The following is a 24,104-nucleotide window of genomic DNA, read 5'->3' on the forward strand; positions in this document are numbered from 1 at the left end:
CTATTGGGAGTGGGTTGAAGCATGAGAAGGAAGTAATAAAGTGAAGGTATCAAATATAGATAAACATTTTTAAACAGCTTTATGAAGGCACAACTGATGCACAAAAAATGGCACATGTTTAATGTATACTATTTGATGAGTTTGGACATATGCATAAACCCATGAGACAATTAACACAATCAAGGTAATAGACGTATCTGTCCCCTCCAAAAGCTTGTGTCCCATTTTTTCTGTGTGTGGTAAGAACACTTAACATGAAATTGACCCTCTTAACTAATTTTAAGTGCTTAACACTATTGTTAACTACAGACACTATTTGTACAGCAGATTTCTCGAATTTATTCATCTTGTATAACTGAAAATTCATACCTGCTGAACAACAGCTCCCCATTTCTCCCTTTCCCCAGCCCCTGGCAACCAACATTCTATTCTCTGCTTCCATGAAGTCTGATTATTTTAGGTACCTCATATAAATGGAATTATGCAGTATGTGTCCTTCTGTGACTGGCTTGTTTACTTAGCTTATTGTCCTCCAGGTTCATCCCTGTTGCCACAATGGTAGAACCTCCTTCTTCTTTTAAAGTTGAAAATATTCCATTGTAAATATATACTACATGTTTTGAACCATTCATCTGTCGATGGACAGTTTGGGAAAAGCTTCTTGACATTGATCTTGGCAATGATTTATTGGCTATGACACCAAAAGCACAGACCACAGAAGCAAAAATAGACAAGTAGAACTACATCAAAATAAAAAGCTCCTGCACAGCAAAGGAAACAACCAACAGAATGGAAAGGTAACCAATGGAATGGGAGAAAATATTTGAAAATCATATATCTGGTAAGAGGTAAATATCCAAAATTTATAAGGAATTCCCACAACTAAGTAGCAAATAAACCAAATAACTCGATTAAGAAATGGGCCAAGAACTTGAATATACATTTTCCAAAGAACACATATGAATGGCCAAAATGTATATGAAAAGGTACTCAGCATCGCTAATCATCAGGGCAATACAAATCAAAATCACAAAGAGATATCACCTCACACCTGTTAGGATGCTTAGTTTCAAAAATACAAAGGTAACAAGCACCAGAGAGAATATGGAGAAATTGGATCTCTTGTACACTGTTGGTGGGAATACAAAATGGTATATAGTCACTATGGAAAACAGTATGGAGGCTTCTCGAAAAATTAAAAATAGAACTATCATATGATTTAGCAATCCCACTTCTGAATGGATATATGTATATATATATGTATATATATATGTGTGTGTGTGTGTGTGTATATGTATAAGAGAACTGAAATCAGGATCTCAAAAAGATTGCACTCTCATGTTCATTGAAGCATTATTCACAATTGCCAAGATACAGAAAAACATTTTCAAGAATTATTTTAAAAACTGTGCCTTTGAAGAAGAGATAGTGTGGTAATTAGTAATAGAAGTCAGGTGGAGAAAGGTGAGTTTGGTTTTGCTTTTCTTTTTTGCTTTACTCTTCTTTATTATTTTTCCCAATTTGGAAGATTTTAGAATGTTTAAAAAAGATAGTGGAAAAGATCCAGATTAGAGAAGGTATTGAACAAAATAAGGATCCTTAGAGAGTGCAAGGTGATGCAATCCAAATCAGGAGTAAGGGAATTGGGTTTAGTAGGAATAGAGCTTCTGTTCTGTTAAATTACCAAAGGAGATAAAGATGGCAGCAGATGTAGTAACTCTATTATGTTAATGAACAGGAAAGTTCTCCTAATGTTTTTTCTTTTCTTTTCTGTGAATTAAAAGAGATTATCTCCTGATATTATAGCAAATGGTGGGGACATGCCATTTAAGAAGAGTGCACTAGCTGAATCACTTTGTTATACAGCAGAAACTAACACAACATTGTAAAGCAATTATACTCCAATAAAGATTTTTTTAAAAAAACAAAGAATAGTGCAGAAAGAGAGAACAAACTGTAAAGAGTGGGAAATGATGGGTCCAGATTAATGTAGCAGAATTAAAGGGCAATATTAAAGGACCTTTTAGGTTAGTGATCATGAATTTATAAAGGAAACCATCTAAACTATTATACACTTTACTTGGGAAGACTTTGAAAGCTGGAGATCAAGAAAAGAGAAAGCAATGGTTTGGGTTGATCCAGCATAACTAAAAGACACTGGAACAGGGCTAGGGACAAACACACTCTTAGATAATGGACACTGGAATGTAAGAGAGTAAGGAGAGATACAAAGGCAGTATCAGGAGAAAGCAAGGGAGTAAACAGACTTTGCGTCAAAGTACTATCATAGTGGTGGGGTATTTGAACAAGTGAACTGGAATGTGAGAAGTTATTGTAAAGGGATGGCATATTTGTGTGAATAATTTTTAAAGACTATTTCTCTTTTTCCAGCTCTGATTTATATTTTAGAGGACTGACTCCTGAAAACTCGGTTTCCCAGGATTCACTGGCAACTAGCTTCCAATTAATTTTGAGTAAAGGAAGGACTGGTGAGAGTTTGGAAGAAGGGGATAGGGGAGAACCCAGAATGCCCTCTTTCTTTGAGTTGTACGTACAACTGAGGCTTCGTCTCCCTCATGCGTCCAATTCCTGCTCAAGGGCTTCTCCCTCCATGTTCCCAGCACCCACCAGCAGTCTCTACATTCATTACCGTTCTGCTTAGGGGATTCAGTCTTTCCAAACTCTAGGTTGCCTTCCTATTTCATTTGACTCCAGCTTTTATAACTTTTGAAACAAGCTCCTTTTATTAAAATCTACTTTCTAAACTTCCTGAAGCAGATTTCCTGTCCTGCATGAGTAATCCCAGGAAAAAGATGCTCAAGATGGGACTCTGGAATAAGGTTTTGAGCTTGAATGTAGTAGTGACTCCACTGCCAATGCAAAGACAAGTGTTTCTTCCCAGTAGTGGAAACAATAAATAAATTACCAGCAATATTTGCTTTGAACATATTGCCAGTTGAAGACAATACTTTTACATGTCAAGCGGCAGCTGATTTTGTCTATTACAGCAGTAGTAACTACAAGCTCCACGGGGACCATTAGCTGCTTCTTATAGCACCAGAGAGCTTACAAAATGAAAATGTTTACACTTAATGTTAAAAGGTGTTAGGTGTTTAAACTCTCAGATCGAGGCATGGGAAGACACAGAGAGCCACACTGAGGGCCTTAAAATTTTCTCATGTCTTATAGCCACACAGCAGACATGGCTGAGGATCAGGTTTCAAATCTAAAAGTGTGAGTTGCAGAATTAAAATCCAAGTTCAACGTACATCTGTGCTAAGTCTCACAGATTAATATCAGGACATTGATCAGGAAGAGCTGGGTATTAAGATAAGGATATATTGAGTATTTAGGATAAGTGCAGGTAGGCAGACTCAGATTAATATGAAAATTTTTAACCCAAATCTTCCTGTGGTTTCCTCGCCAAAGGAAGCCACCCTTTCTTCCTCCCCATTTGAGGAAACTAACCTTCCCTTACTTAACATATCTCTAAAGACCTCATCTAAATAGGTTAGTTTTCAAGGAAATTTCTACTTTTATCAAGACCCATGCACATCAGCACTTACTGCATCCTAATAACTACAGTCAGATTCCACCAGGCCCCAGAAGGCAAGTATAATGTCCACCCTGGTAGGAGTTAGCATATACATCAAAAGAAATGCTATATCCTGCTAATGTGTATCAGCAGAAACCTGTAGAATGTGTGTGTGGCATATGGTTTTTTGGGTTTTTTTGTTTGTTGTTTTGCAGTACGCGGGGCTCTCACTGTTGTGGCCTCTCCCGTTGCGGAGCACAGGCTCCGGACACGCAGGCTCAGTGGCCATGGTTCACGGGCCCAGCCACTCCGTGGCATGTGGGATCCTCCTGGACCGGGGCACGAACCCGTGTCCCCTGCATCGGCAGGTGGACTTTCAACCACTGTGCCACCAGGGAAGCCCTGGCTTATGTTTTATAAGTGCTAGACTGAGAAAGATGCAATATAAAGTTGGAAGGGGTTGAATTTATTATAAAGAACTTACCTGAGATTCAAAGTATTAGCTCTAGCTGATGGAATTGGCTCTAATCGTTGGCTTGTTTGGCTGACTGAAACATAGATTCAATAGTCAGCAACATTCAAAGAGGGCAAGATGCCATAATTTATCTGACAGAATGTAGACAAAGGAATCCATGTACTTAAAATGAGAATGTTGGAGTGGATTAAGTATGTGAAACCCACTCAACTATCCCACAGTTATGCCCCCACAGAGGTCATCGATAACATTCTTCTTCAAGACATTAAGACATTCATTGATGAGAGAAATACAAGCATCCTTGAAAACCTCTGTGGGATCTGTCTTCTGTGGGCTAAAGATGACAATGCGGGAGAGCACCAATGAAATGGCCCCCGTGCTTTTAACAGGAATATGGGGTTACAGAGTAGCAGAGGTTAAGTGGTAGCATTTAATATGAGAAACAAGGTGAGTGCAATTATCATAAAGGTCAGCAGGGCAGAGTGGCAGTATTTTGACCCAAAGTGACTTCCAGCAGTAACAGATTAATCACATTTACACTGGGAATTACATTGATGAGCAGGCTTGAACTGTATAAATGAAAATAAAATTCAAGCACAATGAGCAGAAACCTGCATTGATTTTCCAGGAGTGAAAATTACAGCCTCGCCCAGACCTAAACCAGAGATCAGGTGGCTACAATAGCTTCAGAAACTTTGCTGCAACACTGTCAAAAGTATAGAGTGTGATTTTTTTTTTCTCCGGGTCTACCTCAAAGGGGTTTACAATTTTCCAGGGGGAATGTTTAGAAAGAAAAGTGGAAAACTCAGAATTTTTCAGAGATTATTAAGATAAATTTACACACCTGAGGTTCCAAAACATCACTGTGGTCTTCAGGTCATAATAGGGCTTATGGAAGCCATGTGATAATTGGAATTTTGACACAAGTTCACCTCATTAGAAATCCTGTGCAGTGACCTACACTATATTTCCCCATATCTGAATGTATTTTTGGAGTACACATACTTGGAAAATGACAGAACTCTCAAACAACGTAAGTGCTATTAAGAACGGCTACTGCCTGACACCCATTAGGATAGCTATTATTAAAAACAATAATAAATAACAAGTATTGGCATGGATGTGTAGAAATCTGAACCCTTCTCCATTGCAGTTCCTCAAAAAATTAAACAGAATTACCATACGATCTAGCTATTCTACTTCAGAGTATATATCCAAAGGAATTAAAAGCAGGGACTTGAACAGATGTTTGTAATTTCATGTTCTTAGCAGCATTATTCACAATAGCCAAAAGATGGAAACAACCTAAATGTCCATCAACAGAGGAATGGATAAACAAAATGTAGTCTATACATACAATGGAATATTAATGACCCTTAAAAGGTAAAAAATTCTGACACACACTACGATACGGATGAACTTTGAAGACATTATGCTAAATGAAATAAGCCAGAACCGAAAACACAAATACTGTGATTCCAGTCCTATGAGGTACTAGAGTAGTCAAATTTATATAGACAGATAATAGAATGGTGATTGCCAGGGTCTGGGTGCAGTGATGAATGGAGAGGTGTTGTTTAATGGGTAGAGAGTTTCAGTTTGGGAAGATGAAAAAAGTCCTGGAGATGAATGGTAATGATGGTTGCACAACAACGTGAATGTACTTGAGGCCACTAAATGGTACACCTAAACATGGTTAAGATGGTAACTTTTATGTCATGCATATTTTGCCACAACTGGAAAAAAATACATAGGAAGGGCCAAGTGGAAGCTCCTGGAACTGTCCCTACATGCAAACAATACCAAAAAAATAGCAATAGCACATATCTGGGGAATTTGCAGAGACTAAAATAACCATGCAGATGGTAATCTCCATCACCTGCCCCATTTAAATAATCTGTTTGGCCTGGAAAAAAGGCAAATAAGTCATGGACAATGATTGTTGATTATCATAAGATAATGAGGTACTAATTCTAATCAAAGCTGCTGGATTTTATGGGCCTTTTTTTCCTGGAACAAATCAAAACATCTCTAACTCCTGATATACAGCTATTGATCTGGCGAATAGTTGTCTCCACATCAAACAGCAAAGATAATGGAGCAGTTTACTTCTATCTGACAGAGACAGAAGTACACTCAAACTCTGTCTTACTTGAGTGCTATGCCAAGTCTCCCGATGTCTATAATATTATAGCCCATAGGGAGATTAGTCATCTGGATATCACAAAAGCATTATGATAGTCCCTTGTATTGATGAGTTTATGGTGATTGGACATGAGAAAAAGTAGGAAGTACTCAAGTTGTGTCAGTAAGATACACAGATGTCAAAGAGTGGGAAATAAACTCCATGAAAATTTAGGATGTCAAATATATCACAGCCTAGGTATGATAATGCATACAAACAGAAACCAACCTCCAGAAAGCACTGAACATCGTGTTGATTTGTTTTAAAGATGGAGGCAGCACACAGCTAGGATTCCGAACGATTTGTTACACACTCCCTTTCCTAAATCCCATTCCTGATAGTGACTGCTCTTTCCTTTTACCCCTTCTCTCCTGTCCTCACCCTTCCTTTATTGTTCCCTATCCTTCTTCCCCTCTGCCCTCTTTCATTCTTCCTCATAGAGAATAACCTGGGCTATTATTTGTATTCTTTACATTCTTTATATCTCTCTCCCGTCCACCCCCCACCTCAACAAAGGCCTTGTACCAACTAAGAAAGGAAACATTTCAAATCCTCAGAGTATTGAGAGGAAAAAGTTATGGGGAAATAGCAAATCCTGACAATTTAAATATTCTCTATGTATCACAGAAGTATATTTATCGTAAATAAATTCATACATGCAATAATAGCACAAATAGAAAATATTCACAAGCTACCAGACTGCCAAATTCTGCGTGAGATACAAAATCACATACCCATACTATCTGCTTTTCAATTTATAATTAAAACCATGTTACTGCAGAATTTTAAAAATAGCATTTTGATAATTATAAAAGAAAAAATTATAACTACATCAAAATTGTAAATTTCTGCACTTTTAAAGACACCATTAGAAAATGAAAGGGAAAGCCAAAGATTGGAGAAAATATTCATGAGATATAGATATAGATATAGATATAGATATATACATAACATAGACTGGCATCCAGGATATGTAAGATGATCTTACAACTCAATAGTGAAGTAGTATTTGGGGGAAATATGACTTCAGAATTATAAGAAACAAATATTTGTGTTTAAGCCACCCAGCCTATAGTATTTTTTCTTGAGATATAGTTGAAATATAACATTATGTAAGTGCAAGGTGTACACTTGTTGGTTTGATACATTTGTATATTGCAGTATGATTACCACCAGTAGCATTAGCTAACACCTCTATCATGTCCCGCAATTATCATTTTTTTGTGGTGAGAATAATTATGATCTAGTCTCTTAGCAACTTTGAAGTTTATAGTACAGTACTGTTGACTGTAATCACCATGCTGTGCATTAAATCTCCAGGGCTTATTTACCTATCAATACCAGTTGCAAGTTTATATCATTTGACCAACATTTTTCCAATTTCCCCACCCCCAGTCCTGGAAACCACCATTCTACTCTTTGCTTTTATGACTTTGGCTTTTTTAGATTCCATATATAAGTGATATAAGACAGAAAAAGACAGTCTATGGTATTTTTGTCATAGCAGACCAAACAAAGGAGTATTTGGGAGATGCCATATCATGTAAGCTTTTTAGTCAAAGGTGAGAAATATTGATTTTATTCAATTACAATAGGATAGTGCAATGCAGAGTTGGGTTTGGAGGCTTAAACATGGGAGAAAAATGACCTAATTTATTTTTTTAAGATTATCTATTGGGGGGGGGGCTTCCCTGGTGGCACAGTGGTTGAGAGTCCGCCTGCCGATGCAGGGTTCACAGGTTCGTGCCCCGGTCCGGGAAGATCCCACATGCTGCGCAGCGGCTGGGCCCGCGAGCCATGGCTGCTGAGCCTGCGGGTCCGGAGCCTGTGCTCAGCAATGGGAGAGGCCACAGCAGTGAGAGGCCCGCGTACCACAAAAAAAAAAAAAGATTATCTATGGGGAGTTTCCTATAGACAAGTAAACAAGGATTCAAGAAGAAACTTTAGAAGGCCCTTTTTAAGAGTCCAGGTAAAGGATAGTTGATTAAGGTGGTAAAAATAGAAAAACATTAACTAGCAATTAACTGAGAAATAGATTTTCAGGAACTAACCCCCACACATTTAGATAATTCATCTGAAATACGCTATTTGAAAATATACCTTCTTAGGATGCATCATATCTCTGAAGAAAATGCTAAAATACCAATGGATTGATAGTCCAAGCAATGAAGATTTACTGAGTGGTGTGTGTGTGTCTGTGTGTGTGTGTCGTCCTCAACTGTCCTAGGTTCAAGGAAAGGCAAATAGAAATAAAACCTTCATGTTGTAATACTGTCCCACAGTGAGTAAAGGTATCATGTACTTTTAAAATTATATCTATTTAAACAAAGCCTAATATAATGGGAAAAATAAACTAGACCTGGAATCAAAAGACCTGAGTTTGAATCGCAGCTTGATTAATTACCAGAATATTAAGTTCGGGCAAGTTGTCCACATTTGATCAATTTCAGGTTCCTTATTTACAAAATGGTTGGCTGGATCGAGTGATTACTAGGCTCCCTTCTTGCATGAGATTTTGTTATTCTACAACACCATATTGGTATTCTCCTTAAAGTGAATTTCAAGTGTTTGGTCAAGAAGAGGCTCATTTACTTCTTTTATTTCAAATTTAATAATAATGTAAGCCCTCATCCCATCAGGCAAAGAAGAAACTCTACCAGTTTGTCATCATTCAAGAATCCATTTCTTTCGTTAGATCACATGAACATTCTAGAGGCTTAAAATATCCCTAGAAAGTGTGGTAGAGGCTCTGTATTTGGGCCTTAAACAAAAGATATATCTTGTTGAACTTTCATGGTGGCTTTAAATCTGCTGACTCTACTGCTTCACTGATAAACTGGAATAACAGGAAAGTTGGTGCCTGAACCCATATTACTTGCATGAAGTGCATAACCACTGTTTCTGAAATCTTTCTGTATCTCTGGAGACATGCCCTATTTTCACATTGCCACAGTGAATGTTTAAGTCTTCTGCTACATGAAGATATGTCCCTCTCTCCAGCCTCAGGGACATCTATCCCTCTTCCTTTGGAGTCTCAATGGCTCTCCTCTGTTTCCTCTCTCTCTCTCTCACCTAACATTATTCTTTCAAAGTATTTGTGCTTTTCAAAGAACAAAGGAAAATCTGTCAATTCCAGGAAACACCAGCTTTTCACCCTAACACAAATCTCCCCTGAAGTAATTAACAGCAAATGTTGACTACCATCTTGAAGTGGTGGTAATAGAGTTGTTGGGGAAAACAAACACAAATTAAAGTTTCAATAAATTATACTGCCATAACTACAAATAATTAGCTCTTCAAGAAAGCAGATTTATATATCGACAAAATCCTTGCTTTGGAGCCTCCTCACCTTAGTCCTTAGGGGAACAATCAATGATCTGAAATCTATCCCTTACCAAGCATACTTTGAAAAGTTCATTCTACTATACAGCTCATTAGATCGAACTTGCAATAAATCTTAACAGACTCAGAGAAGAAAATGTTTATTTAAAGTGGTAAATTTTTCAAAACTTCACATGGAGCCTGACCGTATTTCCAAAGATCTGATTCCTGCATTTCACTTCAGATTATCCCCAATCATTAGAGAGATCTCTATCCAAAAGCTATGTGAATCTTCTATGTTCATGTTGCCATATCTGACTACATATATATTCTTATTTAACACACACAAAAACTCATGCACACACTGTCTCTCGCTCTCTCTCTCACATACATACACAAACACACACACACCCATCCCTTCAGTTCATATATTTGTAAGCCTACATACTCTTTTTGTAACTGCAATTTATTTTTTAAATCCACATTATGTTATTATGATCCACCCATGTTAATACAGACAAAAACATTTCATTCAATTTACCTACTGTATAATATTACTTTTGAGAACAAACCATAATTTATCAATTACCTTTAAGAAGGGAATTTAGGTAACATCCACCTTATTATAAACAGCACTACATTAAGATTCCAATGCACATAGCTTCTAATGTAGATAAATAAGAATTTCCTTAACGATAGAGAGGCTGACCTTTCTTTTCTAAGTTTCGTGGCCACCCAGATTTATTCTTTTGTGTTTTTATTTGTCCATTTGTCTATACTGCTGTGGAAATGTTTCAATATTAATGTCATATAATCTGTTCAGCTTTTCTTCATACTTTGTGATTGTTTAAATGTTGTGTTTAAGACACCTTTCCCTAACCTGATTTCATAAAGCTATATCCATATTTTGCTTTTAAAGTATTAATGTTTTTTCTTTCATATTTAATGTTTGATTTGAACTGGAATTTATTTTCTCATTTCTTTAAGATAGGGGTCTAACCCTTTGTCCATATGAATTTCCAATAATCTCAACACCATTTATTAAAAGGTTCATCCTTTCTCCACAAATCTGTAATGTTACCACAATAGTCTTTTTTTTCAGCTATCTATGTTCCTGGGCCCTATATTCTGTTCAATTTTGTTTGTCTATACCTTTGCTGTGCCGGTACCACACTCTTTTAATTAATATGACTTTAAGTGTTTATATCAGGTAGCATAGGTTGCCCTTTCTTCATGTTTCTTAATGTTTTCATAACTTCTTCAAAAATTTTTGGCTACTTTCAACTCCCTACTTATACCTAATGGTCACCTTGGCTAAGACACGGTAACCAGACATTTGGTCAAACATTATTCATGATATTTGTGTGAAGAATTTTTTTAGATGAGATTAACATTTAACCCAATCAGTTGAAAGTCTTAATAGAAAAAAGACTGATGGCCCCTCAAAAAGAGGGAATTCTGCCAGCAGACTGCCTTTCGACTCACACCGCAATATCAGCTCTTCCCTGGGTCTCCAGCCTGTTGCCCTGCCCTGCAGATTTTTTGCACATACACATCTCCTATTGGCTCTGCTTCTGTTTCTCTGGAGAACTCTGCCTAATACACTTCTCTCCCATATAAACGTTAGATTTAGCTTGTCATGGCTTATGAAAATATCTATTGCAATTTTCATTGTAATAGCAATGCATACACAAGTTAGTGGCATGGTCAATTATAAGATATTGATTCATTTTTTCAAAGAATATTATAAAGTGTTCCATTTAATTTTTTACATCCTTTAAGAAAGCATCATTTTCTCCATGAATATTTGACTCACATTATTATATTTATTCTCAAATACCTGATATTTATTATTTTATTGTGAATGATATTTTTACTTAATAGTACACGTATTAATGGAATAGTATTTAGTAATAGTAGTACATTTTCTTACTGGTTGTTGCTAATATTTTAAATTCTTATTGGTTTTTGTACATCAGTCTTGTATCCAGCAAGTTCAGAGAGTACAGATTTTCCTGTATTTTGTACGCAGAAATTTTCCACTTCTTTTTTTGTTTTCAAATGTATTTTCCACTGGCTTTTGCTTCTGTACATATAAATTAATCTTGTGTTAATATTTTATTTGGAATAGTTTTATTGATCTCTATAAACGGATGTGTTGTATATTTTATTTATTTATTTTGGTTTGGCTATTGTATATTGAAAAAGGGAGTATACCCTCTTGTTTCACTCTCTGAAAAATTTTATATAAGATAAAGGTTAATTTGAGTCCTGAAGGATTTGCAAAGTCACTTTTAAAATGTCTGGTCCTGGTGTTTTTGTTTGCTGATTTGTAGACATTTGACCAGACTATCCTATTCATGTAAAAGTTGTTAGTATACTATGTTTCTCTATTTCCTCTTAAGACAATGGTGCTAATTTTATTTTTTAATTCAATTTTTTATAAATTTTCATATTAATGGCATAATACTCTTTACTTTATTCCTATAATTAGTAAAACTCCAAATATATGTAAATAAAACCCCTTTTCTTTCAGAGTTTTGTTTGTGCCTTCCTCTTCTATGAACATAAAAAAATACCATTCTTTATATTTTCAAAGAAACAAAATTGAAGTTTACTGATCCTCTCTACTGTCTATTTAGATCCCATTTTTTACTGACATATAATTCACATACCATCGAATTCACCTATTTATAGATTTCAGTGATTTTGAGTATATTCACATATAAGTGCAACCATCATTACAGTCAATTTTGAACATTTTTATCACTTCAAAAAACAAATCTAATATTCTTTAGGCATCACCTCCCTATATTCCCACCCTACTTCCCACAAGCTCTAAGCAACCACTAATCTATTTTCTGTCTCTGTAGATTTCACTATTCTGGACATTGCATAGAAAGAGAATCATACAATATAAGGTCTTTTGTGACTGACTTTTTTACTTAGCATAATATTTTGAAGGTTCATCTAGGTGATAGCATGCATCAGTATTTCATTCCTTTTTATAGCCAAGTAATATTTCATTCTATGGACATACCAATTCTGTTCATCCATTCCTCAGTTGATGGACATTTTGACTGTTTCCACTTGTTTGCTACTATGAAAAATGTTGCTATAAACATTCTTGTTCAGTTGGTGTGAACATATGTTTTCATTTCTCTTGGGTATACATCTAGGAGTAGAATTGCTGGGTCATATGGTAATTTCATGTTTAATTGTTGGAGGAACTGCTTAGATGGTTTTCAATTGAGTGATGCCATTTTGCTGTCCTACCACTATTTTTTTAAATAGTGTGAAGTGTGAGTCCTCCTACAAGTTGGTGATTATTGATACCCTCTATAGTTTGTTTTCTGTTTGTCCTACTTGTTTTATTAATTATCTCTTCTTCTATGGCACAATCTATTTAATTCTTATGTTGCAAACTTAGCTAATTAATTTCTAATAAGTTTCCTTTCAAATATGTGTGTGTGTTTGTGTGTGTGTGTGTGTGTGTGACACAGATTACAAGTATTGATTTACAGGTTCCCAGCGAGGGTTTTTTTTTTCAGTTCTAAATATTTAGTAAATTCTGACAGAAATTGTCATTAAATAATAAAATAGAGCTTACAGTTTCAAACTTAATAGAGTAAAAGTAGACTGCTATAAATATTTTATGATTCCAGAAGAAAAAGAAAAATATGAAAGAATTTAGACAAGTAGGAAAAAAAGGAAGATTTAAACCAAATTAGTAACTACATTTAATGCAAATGGATTGGCTGCTCCAAATGAAAAGAAAGTAAATGTCAGATTGTATAAAATTACATGTAACTATGTGCTATCTTCAAGAGACATACCCAAAGAAAGTGGAAGAAGTAAATAATAAATGCAAGAGCAGAAATTAATGACATAGAAAATAAACAATACAAATTCAAAAGCTAACATTTGAAAATACTAATAAAAATGGCTATCTACTTGAGGGACTTCTCAAGACCAAAAAAGAAAAAAAAAAAAGATAGAAAGCACAAGAAACCAATATCAGAAAGGTAAAAGGGTCATATATCACATACATGTTACAGACTTTACAAAGGAAAAAGTGAACAAAGAGTTTTCAAATAAATTTTAAATTTTATAAAAATCACAGTCCTCTAGAAAAATATAACATCAAAATAGATTCAAACAGAAATAGAAATTTATACATACCTTTATACATTACAGACATTGAATCAGCACTCACTACTCTCACCATGAAGAGAGCTGAAATCCAAGATTTTTCACTAGTGTGTTCTAAAGAAAGGAAGAATTCCAGTAGTACACAAACTCTTTGAGAATAGAAAGAGGGAACACTATTCAACTACTTTTTAATATTTTCTTCATTTCAAGACAGGAAAGGACAGGATAAGAAAGGATAATTAGAGGTGACCTTACCCAGGAAAACAGATGATAAATATAATATAAGCAAACTGAGTCCAACATAAAAGGCTAATTTCATGACAGACAACCAAAATTATTTGAGACAACAAAATTAATAATAAAATTAAACATACAAAAAAATTAAATCAAAAGTTTCTTATAATTTCAGCAGTCGTGTGTGATTTTACAAAAACCCGCAGCTAATCTTATCAAAGTAGAAACAGAAACTTTCTTAAATGAAAATTAGCTATCTACCATAGAGTAACATTATAGATACAGGTGAGATGATGAAAGATTTAAAGATCAGGAACAAGACAAGGATGCCCCCTGTCACCACTCTATTCAGTATTGTACTTGAGAGTTTAGCCAGTGGAGAAAGTCAAGAAAAAGAACTAAGATGTCTAAGGATTAGAAAAGAAAACACACAACTTGTTCTATTTATATATAATATTGTTGTGTACAGAGAAAACACAAAATAATGTACAGGAAATTGCTAGGATTTGTAAGAGAGTTTCATAAGATTTCTAGATAAAAATCAATAAAAATAAATTGTATTTTTATATAATAGCATCAAACAGAAAGTGATATTAAAAAATCCTTTTAGATAGCACCAAAAAGCTGAAGTAGCAATAAATCCAATAAGATATACAAAACCTTTACAGACAACATTATAATACTTTTTCAAAGACCTTGAAGAAATCAGAAATGAATAGAGATATATTTTGTGTTTATAAGTTGGATATCCTAATAGTGAAAAGATGTTAAGTCTCTAAAGATTAAGTTATAGAGTAAGCAAAATCTAAGTGAAAATGCCAAAGATTTTGTTTTGGACCTGAAAAACTTCTTTAAAAATTTATACGGATTACAAAAGCCCACCACACACTTGAAGAATAATATAAATGTGGGAAAACTTGTTCTACTGAATATTTAGTGTTCTTATAAAGCTATAGTAACAAAGAGAGTGCAGTTTTGATATAGAGACAAACAAATGAACCAAAAGAAGACTAAATAGAGACACAGAAAAACAAACCAAAACATATATTATTAAAACAAAATCATATATATATGTATATGTACACACACACACACACACACATGGCAACTCTGCATAACAGAGGTATCACAGCACCTCAACAAAGACATAACAAACTTTTCGATTAAAAAATGCTGAGCACTAGGGTATCCATGAAGAAAAAATAATTAAAATTGTTTCATATTGTAAACAAAATTATTTCCAGATGGATTAATGACCTAAATGTGAAATGGTACCAAATATATTTTAAAAGACAACATAGGAGGCTATCTTTAAGCCACAAAGTAGAAAGATGGAAAAGAGTATAAGCTTTAAAGGAAAAGATTGATGTATTTACCCACATTAAATTAAGAAATATTTTCCAACAAAAGAAAACACAAAGATAGTTAAAAGAGAGGTCATGCCACAGAGTTTGAAAAGATCACTGCAACATATAAAACCAATAGAGAGACTACTATTCCAAACGTGAAAAGAACTTAAAAAGAATAAAGCTGGAGGTATCTCACACCCTGACTTCAGACTATAGTACAAACCTACAGTAATCAAAACAGTATGGTACTGACACCAAAACAGACATATGGAACAGAATAGAGAGACCAGAAATAAACCTATACACTTATGGTCCATTAATCTAAGACAAAGGAGGCAAGAATGTTCAATAGGAAAAAGGTCTCTTCAATAAGTGGTGATGGGAAAACTGGACAGCTACTTGTGAAACAATTAAATTAGAACACTTTCTCACATCATATACAAAAATAAATTCAAAATGGATTAAAGACCTAAATACAAGATCAGAAACCATAAAACTCCTTGAAGAAAACATAGGCAAAACACTCTGACATAAATAATAGCAATATTATTTTGGATCTGTCTCCTAAGACAAAGGAAACCAAAACAAAAATAAACAAATGGGACCTAAATAAACTTAAAAGCTTTTGCACTGAAAAGGAAACCACTGACAAAATGAAAAGACAACCTACTAAATGGCAGAAAATATTTGCAAATGATATGACCTATAAGGGGTTAATATCTAAAATATATAAACAGCTCATAAAACTCAATATTAAAAAAAAAACAATTAAAAATGGGCAGAAGACCTGAATAGACATGTTTCCAAAGAATACATACAGGTGGCCAATAGGCACATGAAAAGATGCACATCACTAATCAACAAAGAAATGCAAATCAAAACCACAATGAGACATCACTTCATACCTGTCAGAATGGCTATCATCAAAAAGACTACAAATAACAAATGTTGGCAAGGATGTGGAGAAGAGGGAACCCTAGTACACTGCTGGTAGGAATATGAATTGGTGCAGCCACTATGGAAAACAGTATGAAGGTTTCTCAAAAACTAAAATTAGAACTACCATAAGATCCAGCAATTCCACTCCTGGGTATATATACAAAGAAAACGAAAATACTAATCCAAAAAGATGAATGCACCCAATGTTCACAGCAGCATTATGTACATTACTTACAATAGCCAAGATATGGAAGAAACCTAAGTGCCTGCTACCAGCCAAATGAATAAATAACATGTGGTATGATACACACACACACACACACACACACAAATATTACTCAGCCATGAAAAAGAAAGAAATCCTGCCATTTGCAACAGTATGGATGGACATGGAGGGTATTATGATTAGTGAAATAAGTCAGACAGAGAAAGACAAATACTGTATGTGATCATTTCTATGTGGAATCTAAAAAATAAAATGAATGAATATAACAAAACTGAAATAGACTCACAGTTATAGGGAACAGACTCGTGCTTACCAGTGGGGAAAGAGAAGGAGGAAGGGGCAAGATAGGGGTAGGGGATAAAGAGGTATAAAATGTGTAAAATAAATTAGCTACAAAGATATATTTACAGTTCAGGAAATATGGCCAATATTTTATAATAACTTTAAATGGAGTATAATCTATAAAAATATTGAATCACTATGTTCTACACCTGAACATAATATAATATTGTAAATCAACTATACTTCAATTACAAAAATGAAATAAACTCTTAAAAGCAAGAATACAAAGGCAAATAACCCAATAGAAAAGTAGGCCAAAATTTCAATAGACCCTTCAAAAAACAGCAAATCCCAAAAGCCAATAACTCTATTTAAAATTGTAAAATATTTATATTTTCACTAGTAATCATGAAAACTAAAATTCACACCATAATGAGGTACCACTACACACAGATTAGATAGGAAATATTAAAATAAATGATAACAACTAATGTCAAGGAATTTAAATATGAATCACCACCACTGTTGGAAGTGTAAGTTGATTTGACCACTTGTCATTATCTTGTGGTTTAAGGACATATTTTCTCTGTGACTCAGCATCTCATTCCTGAAACTTCCCTGTAACCCAGTAGTTCACTCCCTAGAGAAATGTGTTCTCCTGTGTACTAGGATACATATATAAACATGTATCTTGTTCAGCACTGTTCATGACAGCCATAAATAGAAAACAACACAAATATCTATCAACAGTATTATAGGAATGTGCACATAAGTAATAAATCTACAAAGAAAAACAATGAATGGGTTAACATAAAAGTTAGGTAACTGGTTATTGTTTGTGCTATGGGAGGAGGGTTTTGTGATGATGCAAGGCATGGAGGGGATTCTTGGTTGTTGCCAATGTTCCATTTCTTGACCTGTGTGATTGTAACAATTGTTATTGCTTCATAATTGTCATTAAATGTACATAGAGTCTATACATTTTCCATCTAAACTCACAAAGAAAAGCAGCTATTGTGCTTACCACCTACGGAGTTAAGTACACAGGAATGATGCTACAGATGAATACTTATGTCTCCATAGAGATGCTTGCTGGCCACAAAAGTTAAAGCACCAGGATAACTGCCTTTCCTTATTTTCAAATTCCAAGTCTCACATAAATGCACTGAGTTTGTGGAATTTCTTTTACATAAAGATCCCAAGCTGAAAGAGGGTCTCGGATATTTTTTTCTTGACTTCTAACCTCTGCCTTAGGAAGGTACACTAGAAAATGCAGTAGCCCCCTTATCCTCAGGGTATACGTTCCAAGACCCCAGTGGTTGCATGAAACAGCAGAAAGCATCGAATCCTATATGTACTGTGTTTTTTTCCTATACTTACATACCTATGATAAAATTTATAAGATAGGCACAGTAAGAGGTTAACAACAACTAATAATAAAATGTAAAAATTATAGCAATATACTATAATAAAAGTTATGTGAATGTGGTCCCTTCCTCTCTCAAAATATCTTATTGTACAAATTTAATGCCTCTTCCATCTTAAGTAAGCACTTATCATGCACTGTAGCCATAACTTTTGCAATTTGAGGTGTGACCGCAAACCTAGCATGAATTTATTTTTCCTTCTTCACAATTTCACATACAGAAGATTCATTCTTACCATAGATCTTAGCAACCTCAGCATGTGATTTTTTCTTTCCTTATTAAACCAAGAACTTTCACCTTTTCACCTAAAGAAAGAACTTTACAGCTTCTCTTTGGCATATCCAAATTGCCAGCATCACTCCTCTTTTGTTTTGGGGCCATTATTAAATAAAATAAGGGTGACTTGGACACAAGCACTGTGATACGGAGACAGTCAGTTCTATAACCAAGATGGCTACTAGGTGACTAAGGGGTGAGATACACCAGACAAAGGGATGGTCCATACCCCGGTGGGTGGATGGATGATACAAGATTTCATCACACTACTCAGAAATTTATGAATTGTTTATTTCTGGGAATTTCCATTTAATATTTTTGGACTTCGGTTGACCGTGGGTAACTGAAACAGCAGAAAATGAAACCTCGAATAAAGGGAAATGACTATAGATCAAATAGATACTGAATGCCAATCCACTTATTTCACTCTAGGAGTAACCTTGGATGAACCAATTATAATACCATCTGAACTCTCCAAATATCTTTAGTTCTTTAAGATTGGTAAGAAGTGGTCTTGTTAATGACATAAGTAATTCTTTTCCCCCTTGTCAATAAACAACATGGTGCACATATTCACTGAAGTGTCTCAAAACTCACACCTGTTAAATGACATTTTCAAATTAACTTCCTTAAGGTGATCTTGCCCTTAGAGAAGTAACTTTTCTTGCTTTTTCTGAGTCCTTAACTCCAAGAATCAAGTTTATTATTTAACTATACCTACACTTCCAAATACTCCCACCAGTAGGCACTGTCCCCAAAGAGTTTAGACTCTAGTGTTGCCCTGAAGCATTTTTTCAAAGGAAAAAAAAATCTCACTAGAAAAAAGTATTTATATTCTCTTTAGGTTTAGTCTTCCTATGGGTATCAAATAATATTCACTCCTTCCTTAAATCTAACACAGACAAAAAAATTCCTGAATCTATACCATGCCAACTTCTGAATTCTGAATTTGGGATAGAGTAAATTAATGATTAATAGTTTCTTCTTCAACTTCCTTTAGTACAAACACACACACATCCTAATTTTCTTAGTCTTTTACAATACCATCACAATTGAATAAGATTACTAACTTCGATACTAAGATATCATAATATAGGATTTCCTACTATGGTACCATAAAACATTGATCTCTGATGGCTCAATCACACTGAAAAGCTCTACAAACTCTAGGGTTCTACAGCTGTAGTTCTCCTTTTGCACTGCTCATTGAGAGGAAAAATTTGTATTCATACCTTATAACTTCTCTTTAAACTTGCCTTCCATTCTTAGGTTACTTAAGATTTTGTATATTCAAATCTGTCCATAAATTGGAGTCAAATATTACTCTGATATTTGATTAGGTGCTAAAATCAGTGGAAAATATTGTTTAAGGGACTAAAGTCAAAATTACCCTTGAAAATCTCTTAAATCAATCATAATATACACTGACCACTAAATAATTTATATCAGTTCCTCTAAAGCTTATTTAATCAATTTCCCTTACCCATCCTCTCAATTAATTATTCAATGAATTATTTGAGAATGGCAGAGAATCATGAATTCCTAAATAATGCATTCTTCTTGTCACGTTCTTACTGGCTGTCTTCTCACTAGTTTCAAGCCCTGTTTCAAATGTAGCTGGAGCCAAATACTGTATCAACTGCATTGCCCCCATCAATATTGCCATATCATTCAGGGACTTTTCCTCCGTCTTCATAAACTATCTAATTTCCCTTCTATCATCCATTTTGGATGATGCAGATACACAAATGACCTTCCCCAGACTTCTTCCCTCTCTTCATAGCCTGATAACAGCTTGTGAATTTTTCCTATGGGAAACTAATAAACTCACTAGAAAGTATTAACCTAGGCATTCATGTTAAACCATGCATTCTCAAACTTGACACTCGGCCAGTGCTTCCAGGCCAAGAATACTACTTTTCTCAAGTTACTCCCCTGCTGAATGAGTATTCATTACATCAGTTTACAAAAGCTGTGAGCACTCCCCTTCCTCAGCAACAATCTGGTAGTTTAGATAAACGGTGGAGTATTTCTTGGCTAATTTCTATGGTAGTCTTAGATGGAGGCACAGCCATATGTTATGTCACAGTACAGTAATCTCAGACAAGACCACAAGTATATAAATCCTCATTTATGTAGACTTGAATATCTGGAAGAGCATGAAAGTGGGTCTGTTACTAGAAGAAAAGCCTACTTTACAATACAAAACACGTAGAGAACAGTGGAGAGCATGGATAGTGTTTTCCTCTTTTCCATTTAAAGTCTATACAGGTTTCAGCTTAAAGCTGCATCTCTGTAGGTTCTCCCTAACTTTTCTCCTCTTCACCATGACCTTGGTTTTTTTTAGCTTTCTTCTTACTCTGCAAGGCTTGATTAGCAGTCAATAGGCTCCTTTCATCTTCTCAGCAAGATAGGCTGTGGGAGAGGTCAGGTACCTTGAAGGTCCTACGGAAATATGTTTTAATTTTTCAGTTAAACATCTACAATCAAAATTTCTCTTGCAAATGTTGATAGCCTTTATTTGGTGTTATGATAATAGAAACTTTCTTTTCTCATCTAAGCTAAGGCTCTCTTCTAGGAGGGGGAAATGACCAAAAAAAGGGAGGGGGGACTTGGAGAAAACAGATCTTGTCTTACTGCATAACACTGAAGACAGAGAACAGAATTATATGGCACTTTTTCTTGAGGAGATGATGACATTGCACTGTGGTATTCTTTTTTTCTTCTTTAATTAATTAATTTTTATTTATTTTTGGCTGCGTTGGATCTTCATTGCTGCACGTGGGCTTTCTCCAGTTGCGGCGAGTCGGGGTTACTCTTCATTGAGGTGTGTGGGTTTCTCACTGCGGTGTCTTCGCTTGCTGCGGAGCACGGTCTCTAGGCACGTGGGCTTCAGTAGTTGTGCCATGAAGGCTCAGTAGTTATGGCACACGGGCTTAGTTGCTCTGGGCATGTGGGATCTTCCTGGACCAGGGCTCGAACCCATGTCCCCTGCCTTGGCAGGCGGATTCTTAACCACTGCGCCACCACGGAAGTTCTGCACTGTGGTATTCTAATGAGAGAAGTGGAATTTTTTTAAATTGTTTTGCATAGAGGGAATTTACCACCATAGTGGTGATATCTGACTTCTCTTGTGTCTTAACTTCTGAGACATAAAGCCATTCAGCAGTGTTTTCTTGGTAGCTCTTGAAATACCAGACTGTAGTAGAAGAAATTACAGACCTTTCTCCAATGTCTAAAGCCAGTTTATTAACCAGAAGCACAATTTAAGGACTCTGTACTTCAAATAAATCAAATCCTTATAGTCTCTAATTTATACATAATCTTTCAGTTCCATTATTTTTCATTTCCAAAGATCATTTTTTTAAAATCCACTAGGCTATATTTTCTACCTAAACTATATGTTCCATTAAAATAAAAGTATGGGGGTTGCTAAATGGGCCAAGATCCTCTCGTGTTCTATCATGTATGTCATTAAAAATAATTTAGAAGGGCTTCCCTGGTGGTGCAGTGGTTAAAAATCCGCCTGCCAATGCAGTGAACATGGGTTCGAGCCCTGGTCCGGGAAGATCCCATATGCCATGGAGCAACTAGGCCCGTGTGCCACAACTACTGAGCCTGCGCTCTAGATCCCGCAAGCCACAACTACTGAAGCCCACGCCCCTAGAGCCCGTGCTCCGCAGCAAGAGAAGCCACCACAATGAGAAGCCCGTGCACTGCAATTAAGAGTAGCCCCCGCTCACCGCAACCAGAGAAAGCCCGCGTGCAGCAACGAAGACCCAACGCAGCCAAAAATAAATAAATTAATTTAAAAAAAATTTAGAAAACAGTGCCATGTTTATTATCAGATTATGTGTCTGTTATAAAAGATACATTGGAAAGCCAGGTTAATCATATGTGGTTTGATTGAGAAATTCAATCTTGATGAAGTAAAAAAATTTAAATGTTTAATTTTTTTTCAGTAACTACTACAAGGGAAATTTAATGCTTTTGCGGTCTAGACCAAAAATTACATCTAATTTTAAAGAATTCATTTAAGTAAATATATGGACATTTCATGTACCACTATTATTATGTTATTATTTTTATTGGGGGGATATTTGTTCAAAGCAACAACTCCAAATAGCCAAAAGGCTTCCCACATGCTCTTCTCTAAATTCCTGTTTTGTTTAATTATAACCCTGGGTTTAGAATTAAAAAGAAAAAGGGGAAAAGAGGGAGACCCTCCTCTGACTACAAGCACAATTAGCTGCCCATTAGCAATTATGATCCTGGTCTTCTGCCTCTGATATCAGTGGCCTCTAATAACATGGGATGGGTTCACTCTGTGGCTTCAGCATGGGAAGAGTTTATGGTTCATCCTCATTCTTGCCTCTTTTACAACGGAAGACACCCCAAAGTGGAAGCCATGTCTTATTTTTGTCACTTCCAGCAATAACCCCCTCCAACTTATTCTCTGGGCTACTGTTTGACCACACTGAGTTCTCTTTTAAGCTCTCTGAGAGTGACAGTGAACTAACAGGAGGACTGGTATTTTCACCATCTCTTACCCAGAAACACTGTTTCTTCTACCAGGTCTGACTGGTAGAACAAATGAAACAAATTTTCAAACAACAAAGTTTCAAACTCACAAAACCTATCAAATGATTTGTTTGTTGCTTTGTTTTAATCTCAATAACTGCACCTTTCATCTCTAGATGTTAAATTTGGTTCTTTTATATATCTTCTATATTTCGACATAATTTTTTTTAACATGTGTGGTACAATTATAAAAGCTATTTTGACTTTCTTATCTTCTCATTCTAACATCTGTGCCAGTTTTGGGTCACTTTCAAGTGATTATTCTTATTATAGTTCATCTTTTCCTGTCCCTTTGTATGCCTGGTAATCTTTGGTTGGATGCCATACTTATTAATTTTGCCTTGTAGTAGTGATGAATATTTTTGTATTTCTATAAATATTATTGAGTTTTGCTCTGGAACATAGTCAAGTTACTTGGAAAGGTTTTCACCTTTTTGTGTCTTGCCTTTAAGATTTGTTCTGCTCTCAAAAACTTCATTAGTTCAATGTTTTAGATCTATTGTTTAGATGATGAAAATGAAATTCCTAGGGCTTCCCTGGTGGCGCAGTGGTTGAGAGTCCGCCTGCCGATGCAGGGGACACGGGTTCGTGCCCTGGTCTGGGAAGATCCCACATGCCGTGGAGCGGCTGGGCCCGTGAGCCATGGCCTCTGAGCCTGCGCGTCCGGAGCCCGTGCTCCACAACGGGAGAAGCCACAGCAGTGAGAGGCCCGCGTACCGCAAAAAAAAAAAAAAAAAAAAAAAAAAAAAAATGAAATTCCTAGAGAAAATGTAAAAGCCATGTACCTGGCTGTGGTAGGATCTCAAAAATTATCATTGAATAATTTGAATTCATATCCCTCGGATTCTAAAAACACCATGGTGCCACTCTTCACAACGTTCCTCTGTTTTTAATTAACTCACTTATTAGCTAGATGAAAAGTCCCTCAAAAGTTTCTTAATTTTCAAATTTAAATACTGTGCTAAAAACAATATATAATTATTTTCTTACCACTGGCTCTAACAATTTACTCATCTAATTCAGCTTTTTCAATTAACAGTAATTATATATGGTTATAATATGTGAGAATATGCAATGAGAACTTACGTTGGAAAAATATCTATTCTTACATTTCATATTATA

At 35.4% G+C, this 24,104-nt stretch overlaps 1 long non-coding RNA gene across 10 annotated transcripts in view; it reads right to left on the reverse strand.

The window, feature by feature from the left end:
* The window catches only part of LOC308611006, a 178,963-nt gene that overhangs the window by 94,512 nt on the left and 60,347 nt on the right, over positions 1-24,104 (reverse strand). Inside the window, exon 3 of one of the 10 annotated variants that reach the window (XR_014014735.1) lies at positions 4,060-4,083. The exons of 7 other annotated variants lie outside the window; for them this stretch is intronic. This is a non-coding gene — a long non-coding RNA (uncharacterized lncRNA). Of the gene's footprint in view, positions 1-4,059; positions 4,084-20,621; positions 20,847-21,356; positions 21,454-24,104 lie in introns of those variants that run through there. 2 more of the 10 variants (XR_014014736.1, XR_014014737.1) reach the window with 2 other exon arrangements.

This window comes from Mesoplodon bidens (genome assembly GCF_964165515.1).
Source record: "Mesoplodon bidens genome assembly, contig: HAP1_SCAFFOLD_49, whole genome shotgun sequence".
NCBI classification, from domain to species: domain Eukaryota; kingdom Metazoa; phylum Chordata; class Mammalia; order Artiodactyla; family Ziphiidae; genus Mesoplodon; species Mesoplodon bidens.